The sequence below is a fragment of the Ursus americanus genome, chromosome 8 (genome assembly GCF_024610735.1).
Source record: "Ursus americanus isolate L20-20 chromosome 8, mUrsAme1.1.p, whole genome shotgun sequence".
NCBI lineage: Eukaryota > Metazoa > Chordata > Mammalia > Carnivora > Ursidae > Ursus > Ursus americanus.
In genome coordinates, this window is record NC_142134.1 from 15,663,297 (window position 1) to 15,675,609 (window position 12,313).

A 12,313-nucleotide genomic window follows, 5' to 3' on the forward strand; every position below is an offset into this window, starting at 1 on the left:
AATAATCTTGCACAAGCAAAATATCCACACTTCTCAGGCCGCTCCCTCGCCTGACGTTTCTGTGTCTCAATTTCTGCGCTTTTTTCCCGCTTTGCAACTGTCCCAGGGAACACTGGGTCTAAGCCTTAATTACGGTTTCGCCTTTAAGGTTTTAAATTTGTCTGGTTCCCGATGGTATGTCATCTCCCCGCCCCCCCCCCCCGCCCTCAAAGTGCACCAACAGGGTTAAAACTGCCCCATCCCACACTTAAAAAAAATATATAGCAAAACACGGTCTGCAAGCGCCCCCCCGACCCCCACCCCCACCACAACAGAGACTGGCTCCCGGAAGAAACGGACACATCGCCACCTCCAAAACCAAAGGTCTTCCTGGGACAATTTGCATAACAATATTGGGGTATACGTGAGTGCAGAAACTCCTGGAAGATCGACCTAGTAAGAAAGTATCAGGACCCTCGAGGTCTCTCGCAGATTCATTAATGTAACTACCATTACGTTAAGGTAGGTACGATTCACAAAACTCTCCAATTCCTCTTCCTTTTAATTCGACGACCCTGGAGCTCGCAACGTCGGAGGGCTCGAAAGCAGCAGTCACAGGAGGATCAGACACCGGCGTAAAAAATTACCAAGAGAAATTAACCAGTTCCACTTTCTGCAGATGCCGTCTCCCTGCGCCCCAGGGGCAAGTCTCAGAAGGTGCCTTCAACTTTCCCCCTCCCTCTCTCGAGGCTGCGGACCACCGACACGCGCCTCCCTCTCAATCGTAATTAGATCGGATTGGATCCACTAATTCTCTCAACTAGACGCAAGAGGGAGGGGTGACAATGACGCGGGGAGGGGGAACTCGGGATGGAAGCGAGAAAAGCCCCGCTTTCACTCCGGAGAAACTTCTGGGACACTTCTATTACGCAACCCCGAGACTAGGTTCCAAAACCGAACATCCTTCCGCAAGACGCGGGGCGCACCAGTAGACGTCTGATTTGGGGGAGTAGGGAAGGAAAATGGGTCTCTTCCTGTGTTTCTCACCGCTCCACCTCTAGTTCTTCCAGACGCTACCTGCCCCGCATTTGCAAATAAGGGTGATGCGAGTTCCGCGTCTCCTTCGCCCGTTGCCCCCGAAGGTTCCCACCGGAAAAGTGGGAACGCCAGCTACTTGAGTCAGCGTGCTGGGAAGCAGGCAGCTAGGCGGGGAGAGCCTGGGCTTCCCAGAAGTCAGCGGCTGCGGCGTTCCCGGCGAGGCTGACCCCCAGCCTGGGGGCGCACAAGGCTCCGCTTACCTTCCTGACCCTTGCTCCTCCAGTCCCAAGTCGTGCGCCCTCGCCACCTCCGCCCTCCCCTGACCTGTTGCGGTGGGGAAGGGGCGCGGGTGCGGAGAGCAAAGGCGAACGCGTCCTCTCGGGATTCAGAGGCGGCTCGCACGGGTTTCGGCTCACGAGCCGCGGAGGCGAAATTGCAGCTGCGCCCGCAACGCGCGCAGCCGGCGGCCGAGTGCGCAGGGGCCGCGCGCTAGTCCGCTCGCTGGCTCGCAAGCTCCGCGCGCCGGTGGCGCCAGAACGCCCGGGAGGCAAGGCCACGCCCTCCTCGGGAGGCCCCGCCCCCGGCCCGGCCCGCCCTCACTCTGCAGCCCGGCGCTACGCAGATCCGCCCGGCCCACGCCCTCTAGCTGGCGCCACCCAAATCGCTAGGAACATCGCCGCCCTCCTCGGGAAATCGGTGGGAGGATCGAGGGAGGATCGCACCGCAGCTGAGGATGGAATTCTGCAGTGACCGCCCCGGCAGCGTGGGTGACCCTGCCCCGGGCTGATGTGGGGCACAAGAACCCTTTCGTTTTACAGAGATATTCAGCTCAGTGTCAAGTTCTGACTAAAAGTGTCAAGGAGCCTTTCTGCAGTCTTCTATACAATTGAAACAGATTCTGTGCCCTTTAAAGGAGACAATAACGCACATCTGGAGAGTGTTTTCCAGTTTATAGAGGGCTTTTCACACACAGGCCGGACTCATCTTCTCAACAAATACAACTGATACATCATTATTGCCATTTCCCAAATAATGAAACCGAAGAGCTGAAAATTAAGTGTTGTGCCCAGTGTCGCAAGGTACAAAGTGGCATGGGAAACAGATCTCCCGAACCCAACCTCTGGGTTCTTGCATTTCACGAGCCCAATCCCAGAAAATCCTCCTAGAGGTAGGGGCTTTGGCAAACAGAACCAAAGGAAGAAGAGAAAGCTAATGTCTAGTTAAAATGCCACTGGATTCCTTCTACGAACATAACAGGGAAAGCGTCGAGTTGTCTTAGCACCATCTCGCCTCCCTCACTGAAAGAGATGCAGAAAGATTACATTGAATGGCTCAGATGGGTTTTTATCGTGATGATTTAAAGTGGGTGAAATTATTTGGATGGTGAAAATTACCTTATTCAAATGTAATATAATGTAAATGTAAATTAATGTGTGAAAATAACCCCCTCAGCGCCCTCTGTATTTCTTCTCACCCTCCTCCTCCTCCTTCTTGTTGCCATCGTTTGCCCCTCATTACTCCTTCAATGTGCACATGAACGGTGTTGATTGAAAACCTAATCAATAGATATTTGCATTTCCAAATTAAACCTTTGGTTACCTGATTTAATTTCCCATGGATTGTTTCCAACATATAACTCTTCTTCCTACTCCCTACGCTCCCATGGTGATTTTGACTTGGCTTACCTTAACAGCTAACATAACGAAGGTGTCCCTGATGAAATTTGGTGTGCCTCTAGATGAAAGCTTTAGAGGTCATCTCTGAGCAGGAGTCACCTCTGACAGATGGGTGTTTGTATAGTTCTTAAAAGTTTCTAATAGAGATTGGTATCTATTCTAATCATAACAAATACTTTAACCTTTTTGTTATGGAACTAATACATTTCATTGTAATATATATGTGAATAATGTTTTATAACCTAAGGGTGTTTACCACTCCTATCTAACATTTTTTCCTTTGTCATGTTCCTTTTTATCATCCCATACTATCTCCTAATACCTTCAAACGGTGCGGTCAGCTTAGTAAATAATGTTGACAGTGAAAGTTTGATAATTTTATTTTCCTGCTTTTGGAGCTGAAGGATGTAATTTTGCAAAAATTTTCTGTAAAAGATGATGTAGTTTTGCTTCAGAGAGTAGTCCATTCCATTTATATGAATATTCTTAAGGCAATGTGCTAGGTGATGGGCCGTATCAATAACAAAGGTTCCAGCGCCTAGCAGAAACAAACAAGTAAATAAATAATTCCAATGCATACTTCTATTGATTAATTTCTGGAAAAGATGGCAGCTTATTTAAAAACACTTAAGTCAGGGGCGCCTGGGTGGCACAGCGGTTAAGTGTCTGCCTTCGGCTCAGGGCGTGATCCCGGCGTTACGGGATTGAGCCCCACATCAGGCTCTTCCGCTATGAGGCTGCTTCTTCCTCTCCCACTCCCCCTGCTTGTGTTCCCTCTCTCGCTGGCTGTCTCTATCTCTGTCGAATAAATAAATAAAATCTTTAAAAAAAATAAATAAATAAAAACACTTAAGTCAAACTTAATTTTTTAAAGAGATTTTATTTATTTCACAGAGAGAGAGTACAAGCAAGGAGAGTGGCAGGCAGAGGGAGAAGCAGGCTCCCTGCCAAGCAGGAAGCCTCATGCAGGACTCAATCCCAGGACCCTGGGATCGTGACCTGAGCTGAAGGCAGCCGCTTAACCGAGTCACCCAGGTGCCCCCAAATTAATATTTTTAAAGATTTTATTTATTTATTTGACAGAGACAGAGAGCACAAGCAGGGGGAGCAAGAGAGGGAGAAGCAGGCTCCCCAATGAGCAGGGAGCCCATGGTGGCACTCAATTCCAGGACCTGGGATCATGACCTGAGCCAAAGGCAGACAACCGACTGACTGAGCCACCCAGGCAACCCTTAATTTTTTTCATAATAAAAAGCGGGATGGTTATTCTAGTGAAGTTTTGTGTTTGTTTGTTTGTTTGTTTCAAAAAGTTGCCTGAGGCACCTGGCTGACTCAGTGAGAAGAGTATGTGACTCTTGATCTTGGGATCCTGAGTTTGGGCCCCATGTTGGTGTAGAGATTACTACCGAGGGGCGGAGGGAGAGGGAGAGAGAGAATCTTAAGCAGACTCCACGCCCAACATAGACCCACTGCAGGGCTGGATCTTATGACCCTGAGATCATGACCTGAGCTGAAATCAAGAATCAGATGCTTAATTGACTAAGCCATTCAGGCACCCCCCTTTTCCCTCTTTAAAGAGTACTTTTAAAACTGCCTCTTCATGCGAGGACTCCTGGGATGCTACTTGACAATTTTCAGCCATGTTTTTACTTAAAATTTAAAGATAAACAAGTGAATCCCCTGAGACTCACAGAAATTCGTAGGCTGTATTCTCAGAGCACCCTAATGGTACAAAGGGGCAGGAACATGATGTTAAATGGAGACTGGCAGGAAATGTGCCTGCATCACGGCACAGACGGCTGTTTGCTTGGCCAGCCTGAAGCGCTCCTAAACTCTGTAGTCAGCAGGACCCACAGTTTAAATTACGTTACTTCAAAATTACTACATGTATATTTCAAAGGGATAATTTCTTTAAAGTGTAAATAAATCCCAACCAAATTGAAAGCTGAGTATACACTTGTAAAAGAAAACAATCAACCCAGAGTTGGGAGGTGTGTAGATGAGGAGAAGATGAGGTGTGTAATGAGGAGGGAGGTGGAAGGCTTAGACTAAACCAGGTAAGGGAAAGTGGTGGAAGAGCCAGCTCCCCAAAAAAGAACACAAAGAGGGGTAGTAGGATCTTGGGGCAAAGATTACGAGGGGCAGTGATAAGATAGAAGACAGGAAAGGTCAACAGGAAGCTGCTGGTAAAGTACCCACCATGCCAACCTAGAGTTTTCCTTTCATCCTAAGATTCAATCAGGCTGCATTTCATTTTATTTTATTTTATTTCATTTCATTTCATTTCATTTCATTTCATTTCATTTCATTTTTTTTAAAAGATTTTATTTATTTATCTGACAGCACAAGGAGGGGGAGAGGCAGGCATAGGGAGAGGAGGAGCAGACTCCCTGCCCAAGCAAGGAGCCCCACAGCAGGACCCTGTGACCATGACCTAAGCCGAAGGCAGTTGGTTAATCGGCTGAGCCACCCAGGCGCCCCCAGGCTGCATTTTAGACAAACTACTGTGGCTACCTTATGAAAATGAATACGAGACTGGAAGGCTGTCGTCAAAATCCCCGAGGCCACATAAGAAGTGTGCTGAGAGCTCAGCATAGATTGTAGGCAGATACAGAAATTCCTAGCTTTACATCTCAACCTGGGAGGCAGATATGCAAATGTAAACCTGCTACCTTTTGCTCTAAAAAGAACTAAAAAAAAAAAAAAAAAAAAGATGCAATATTACTGTAAATAAAATAACTGTCTTTATTTCATCATGAATATTTAGCAGAAAATATGGTTCCACGTAACCTGATATCACTCTTTCTAACCAGTGCAATATGAGTTTCATATTGTGTGTGAGTTTTTACTCATTGCTACTACATACTACTTCCCAATCCCAGTGGGGATTATGAATGTTTTTTCGTCATGTGGAATATTGTTAAACTGATTTAATATTTATAATAGTAATTTGAAAAATCCCAATGAATCTGGAGCAAAAGAATATGAGTACAGCATCCATATTTTTCTCTAAAAAGTTAATGCAGGGATTTAACCGAATTTCTACAATTTATCAGATATTTCACACACAAAATGTTATCTAATTCTCTTGAAAACATGTGTATATATCTAATTTATGTATAAATTGGAATAAGCTCAGAGAGATGATCCCGATCATGATTATACAGCCAATAAAGAGAGTCAGTACTTGAACCCGGTTCTTCTGTAGCTCAAGGTCATGTTCTCACCATGCAGATGTTAAATCCGCATCAGCAGGCCCGAGAGAGTTGGCTATGGGTTTTTATTCTGACAGTTACATCTGGAGGGTTAAATAGGACGAGGATAAGAAAAATCTGATTAATTATGGGAAAATCAAATAGCTGGGAAGTGGAAAAGGGAAAGACATGAATCAGAGCCAGAATACAAGAGTCAAGTTATGGTGCCCCCATGGGAGAAGGATTGGTGGTAAGAGTACCCGAAACCTGGGGCACCTGGGTGGCTCAGTCGTTAAGTGTCTGCCTTTGGCTCAGGTCATGAACCCAGAGTCCTGGGATCAAACCTCATATCCAGCTCCCTGCTCAGCGGGAAACCTGCTTCTCCCTCTCCCACTTCCCCTGCTTGTGTTCCTCTCTCACTGTTTCTCTCTCTCTGTCAAATAAATAAAATCTTAAAAAAAAAAAAAGAGTACCTTACAAAGTATGGCACAACTTCAAGAATTCAATACTCAATACTATGATTCACCTGGACCCATACCTTTCTTCTAAGTTCTTTCTAGACTTTCACCTTCATTTGTTCGCAGGAAATTTCCACGTGGTGATTGTGCCATAAGCAAAACAAACTCAGCATGTGAAGCATGAAATACATATTATTTCATTCTGTCCACCTATTCTTCCATAACCCACCCAACTCAAATCCTCCTATTTGGTGTTCAACTTTTTATAATGGTACCATTATGGACCCAGGATTCACATTCAAAAGTCCATTATCTACCAAGTCATATTTAACTTTCCATTTAAATATCTTCCTCCCCTACAAGTTCCCTTTCCTTTCTTGTTGTAGTTCTTCATTCTTTCATTGAGTAGCTACTAAGTGTCAGGTACTAATTTTGTTCAATTCTGGGATATAATGACAAGTAAGAAACTTGTCTTGTCCTTGGACAGCTCACATCTAGAAGGAGAGTATGGAAGGCAGAACTCTAAATGGCCCCCAAGATTCCCAGTCCTGGGGTGTATTTGCTATTTAATTTTTCTCTCCTTGAATGTAGGTCAGCCCAACCTAATCAGGTGAGCTCTTTTTTAAAAGAGGATCTATGGGCTCAAGGAGGAGGAGAGCAGAGATTTTTGAAGCTATAGCAGAAGCTCTCCTATTGACCTTGAAGGAGCAAATTACTGTATTGTAGAGAGGGCCGTATAACAAGGACCGGAAAGTGTCTTTGGGAACTGAGAGTGGTCTTTGGCCACCAGCTGGCAATAAAACAGGAACCTTAGTCATACAACTGCAAGGAAATGAATTCTGCCAAGGGAACTTGGAAAGGCATCTTTCCTTGGTCAAGCCTGCAGAGGAGGATACAGTGGGCCAACACCTTGATTTCAGCCTGGTAGGATCCTGTGCAGAGGGCCCAGGTAAAGCATGCTGGCCTTCTTAGTTATAGAAACTGTGAGGTCAAAAATGTGCGTTGCTGGGGCGCCTGGGTGGCACAGCGGTTAAGCGTCTGCCTTCGGCTCAGGGCGTGATCCCGGCGTTATAGGATCGAGCCCCACATCAGGCTTTTCCACTATGAGCCTGCTTCTTCCTCTCCCACTCCCCCTGCTTGTGTTCCCTCTCTCGCTGGCTGTCTCTATCTCTGTTGAATAAATAAATAAAATCTTAAAAAAAAAAATGTGCGTTGTTTTCAATTGCTAGGTTTGTGGTAATTTGTTACGCAGCAGAAAACTAAAAGAGATAAACTCATTGTCATACAGTCTGCCTGGTGCTATGAAAGAAGTATGCATAGAATGCTATCAGAGCATAGATCGGGGCATCTAACAAACCCTGATGGACTCAGGGATGACATCCTACCAGAGGCAGAACCTAGGATAATAACAAAGAGAAAGAGAGAGTTGGGGGCAATGTGAGTCATCAGGAAAGGGCACAATGCTGTGTGGGCAAAGGGAGCTAAATACGTACAAGTCCCAAAGTGATGGAGTTCACGGTGAATGTTAGAAACTAGAAATACTTCAGTATGTTCGAAATCAGGAGGAGGTTGGTAAAAGATGAGGATAGAGATGTAAGAAAGGGTAAGAAAACCCCCCAGCCCTTGACCATTTACTGATTGTATACTATGTGGTGGCCCAGTGTGTAGACTGAACCGAGCTGCTCACAGTAGCGTCCGGTGATATAGCCATGTGTGCTGTGGAGTTGCCCATTTGCCTCACATCCAGTCCACTCTGCTGTGAATCACAAGGGGTTGATTCTTGCAAATCACCTTTCTTAGGTTTCTTCGCTGGGAAACTGACTTCTGTCTAGGTTTGGCCAATAGATGTCATGGGAGGAGATCGTAGGGCAGGGAGAGAGGAGACTCCAGAGTGTGTCTCTTTGCTCTCTGCTTTGGGCATGGCTCTGAGCTGGTGGCTGCACCTCCTCTCTAGGTTTAGCTCCCACAGATCCCGATCAGCGGCTCTGCCTCCTGGGCTCTGCTAACACAGTCTTCCCTTAGTCCCAGCCTTGGAAGTGGCCATCACTTCCTGCAGTTGCTTAATCCCCTGTTTGGTCTTTCAACTCTTCAGTCTGTAAGACTGTATTCCCTTATTAAATTCTATTAAATTACCTGGCATGAGTGTTATTTTCCTAATTGGATCCACACTGAATCACCATATTTTACAGACAAAGAGACTGAAATGCAGAAAGACTGAGCAACTTGCTTATCCCACAGTTAGGCTACTGTGGGGCTGGGATGTAGACCAAGTACAGTGACTTCGTCAAGCTGCATTGTGTCTCTGAGCTTACAGCACCACACTGAGTGAGCTCCTTTGTATTTCGCTATTCTAGTAGCTTCTGAACTGTTCTCCATCCCTCTTCTGTCTTCACTCTCTAGTGTGTTCTCCACAATGCTGCCAGATGAGTCCTCCTAAAGCATCTTTGGTCATGTGACATATCTGGCAATTGCAAAGAAAACTAAGCACCAACTCCCTATTCTAGACCCCAGACTTCCCAAAAGAGTTCTTCATCAGCCTTTCCAGCTTCACTTTTGTTAAATATTTTGCTCTACTGGAAATCTATTCTTTTCACTTTTACGTCTTTGCTTATACTGTTTCTTTTCTTTTCTTTTTAACAAATTTATTTATTCTTTTAAGTAGGCTCCATGCCCAGCAATAGAGCCCAATGTGGGACTTGAATTCATGACCCTGAGATCAAGACCTGAGCTGAAATCAAGAGTTGGATGCTTAACCAACTGAGCCACCTGGGTACTTCTTTGCTTATACTGTTTCTGTTCCCTTTAGCTAGAATGCTCTCTTTTCATCTTTTGAAATAATCTCTCTCTCAGTTCTACATATTGATAAAATATTTGTCCTTCAAAGCTTATTTATTCATTCATTCAACAAACCTGGGCAAGGTACATTCTAGGCCCTCAGGATAGAAAGAAGAAAATTGTTCCTATCATGTAGAGTAGGGATTGGCAAACTTTTTCTGTAAAGGGCCAGATGGCAAGTATTTAAAATATTTAAACTTTGTTCGTCACATGGTCTCTGTTGCAACTACTCAAGATCATACATAAGTGAATGAACATAACTATTTCAATAAAACTTTATTTACAAAGACCGATGACAAGCTGGATTTAGCCCATAGGCTGTAGCTTGCTGATCTCTCCTTTAGAAACTCATATCAAACAAATGGAAAAGCTAGCAGGAAATGATAATGAATAAAGCATAGGAAAGAGATATGGAGAATAGAAGTAATAGTGTCAGCATCTTTGTAAGAGGAGTCTCAAAAGACAAAATTTAAAAGAATAAAGAAGAACAGGATATAGTTGAATAATAAATTTCTCATAACTAATGAAGAATGATTTCAGATCGGGAAGTTCAGAGAAGACATAAGGAAAAATCAGACCTAGACAAGTTATAGTGAGAGCATACTAGAGATAAAGAAAAGGTCTGAAACTTTCTAGAAAGAGAAAATATATAATCTGCGAAGGAATAGGAATCATACTGATGTTAGACTTCTCAACAGCATACTGGCTGCAGGAAGACAAAGAAGTAGTATATGTTATACTGAAAAAAAAAAAACAACCTTGAGCCTAGAATATTGTATTCAACCAGATTGTCTTTCAAATATAAAGGCATAGGAAAAGTGATATTCAGTCTCAAGTATACTAGTTCTCAGAAAATTTGCCACAGAAAGACTCACATTGAAAACATTCTTGAGGAAGTACAAAAATGAGAAGAAAAATAAAAAATCCTGATGTGTTTTAAGAGATATCAGAAGTAACTGTATCATATATTTAGGTAAAGCTTGTTATAGCCTTAAAAAAGAAAAAGCAACTAGAACCAAAGAAAAGAGAAAATATATCTATTACAATGCAGAACTAAAATCCTAGATATTACTAATATAATGGATGGATGCTTTGGGAGGATATGAAAGGGACAGGAGAGCATGCTAATAATATTCATTCGAGTAATAATAAGGATGTGACCAGTTTAAGAAATGAATAGGAAGAAAATAAGTAAGGTTATGTTTGTATCAGTCTAGAAACAGACCACGCCCATAATTCATCAGGGCATATTTAATGTAACAGTTATGAACTAATAAAAGGTGGTGAACTATTAAGAGAGGTAAAAGATAACTCTACAGAACAGCAAAAGTAAGTCACATCACTACCTCTATGCTTGGGAGAATATCCACCCACCCACTTGGAACAGACCCCACCCCCAAAACGAAGCTGAGGTTCAGAAGTCCTTGGAGAGGATAAGGCTGCAGCCTGCTTGATGACGGACAAGGTCAGTGAGTGCTGCAACAGCCCAGAGCTGGGGCGCAGCCTGCAGGCCAGGAACTGGCAACTGGAAGCGGTCCATTTAGGGTGGTGGTGGAATGGGCCTCTGCGTCTTCATAGGAGACATCCCAGAACAGGAAGATGTAGGCAGGGAAGCCACCCCTCTGCTACAGCTTGCAGTGTCCCTCCAGTGCCCTCTGCTGTAAGGCCCAACACTGCACCAGCTGGCAAAGGAGAGGAGTTCACGGGGCCCAGCTCCAGGTGGCTTTGGAGCTGACAAGCAACAAACTCTAACAGTCCTCTCCAATTTTTTTGCCCCACTCAGTGTTATTTTGTCATTATTCATCCATGTTCTATGTGTATAGTTATTGAATATACTGCCTTGAGCACATTTCCTAATTATCTTTCTCTTTCGTTGTGTTTTTTGGGGGGTTATTTACTATTTTGTGGGGGGTAGAAAACTAATAATAATGCAAATGAGTTAGCCCATAGAAATGGAAATCAATTGTGTTAGTGGATTACAATTGATTATTTCCTGGCGATTAGACCATTTTGTATCTTTTTGTAAATCCATTTTTTTAGCATTCCTTGCATCCCATATATGTGTGGTGGTTGTTTGAATTCTCCTTTGATCTAGTTGTAACATCTTACTGGGTTCCTCATTAATTAATGAGGTAAATGAAACCTGACACATACTTATTTTATATTTGTGTGAAAGTTACGATCTTCACTTTCTTTCTTTCTGTTTTCTTTTTTTGAAAGGTTTTATTATTTTTTTATTTGACAGAGAGAGAGCACTAGCAAGCACACAAGCAGGGGGAACATCAGAGAGAGAGGGAAAAGCAGGCTCTCTGCCAAGCAGAGAGCCTGATGCAAGGCTCCATCCCAGGACGCCGGGATCATGACCTGAGCCGAAGGCAGACGCCCAACCAACTGAGCCACCTAGGCACCCCTTTTTCTTTCTTTCTTTTTTTAAAAAAGATTTTATTTATTTATTTATTTCTCAGAGAGAGATAGAGACTGAGCACAAGCAGGGGGAGCGGCAGGCAGAGGGAGAAGCAGGCTCCCTGCTGAGCAGGGAGCCTGATGCAGGACTTGATCCCAGAACCCCGGGATCATGATCTAAGCCGAAGGCAGACGCTTAGCTGACTGAGCCATCCAGGTGTCCCATGATCTTAACTTTCAAAAAAATATATCTTGAATAAATCAGTCCTAGAGTAGTCAAATTCATAGAGATAGAAAGTAGAATGGTGGTTGCCAAGGCCTGGTGGGAGGACATGGGGAGCTATTTTTTCATTGGTACAGAGAATCAGCTTGAGAAGATGAAAAGGTTCTGGAGAAAGATAGTAGATGGTTGCACAACAATATGTATGTAGTTAATACCACTGAACTGTACAATTAAAAATGGCTAAAACAGTAAATTTCATTATGAATATTTTACCACAATTTAAAAAATAAAAAATTAAAAAATTATACTTTAGGGGCCCCTAGCTGGCTCAGTCACTGGAGCATGCAACTGGATCTCAGGTTATGAGTTTAAGTCCCATATTGGGTATAGAGATTACTTAAAAATAAAAAAAATCTTTAAAAAAATTATACTTTGGGGCGCCTGGGTGGCTCAGTCGTTAAGCGTCTGCCTTCGGCTCAGGGCGTGATCCCGGTGTTATGGGATCGA

The 12,313-nt window shown here is 43.9% G+C and overlaps 1 protein-coding gene and 1 long non-coding RNA gene across 3 annotated transcripts in view; both read right to left on the reverse strand.

Moving 5' to 3' along the window:
* AFF1 (ALF transcription elongation factor 1) overlaps positions 1-1,526 on the reverse strand; it is a 193,762-nt gene extending 192,236 nt beyond the window's left edge. Inside the window, exon 1 of one of the 2 annotated variants that reach the window (XM_087864008.1) lies at positions 1,278-1,524. The gene's annotated coding sequence lies outside the window, so the exon portion shown is untranslated. Of the gene's footprint in view, positions 1-1,277 lie in introns of both variants that reach the window. The other variant, XM_045791433.2, reaches the window with a different exon arrangement.
* A 1,529-nt stretch (positions 1,527-3,055) lies between these two features.
* LOC123788189 (uncharacterized) overlaps positions 3,056-12,313 on the reverse strand; it is a 41,278-nt gene continuing 32,020 nt past the window's right edge. Inside the window, exon 4 of the long non-coding RNA XR_006778440.2 lies at positions 3,056-3,231. This is a non-coding gene — a long non-coding RNA (uncharacterized LOC123788189). The remainder of the gene's footprint in view (positions 3,232-12,313) is intronic.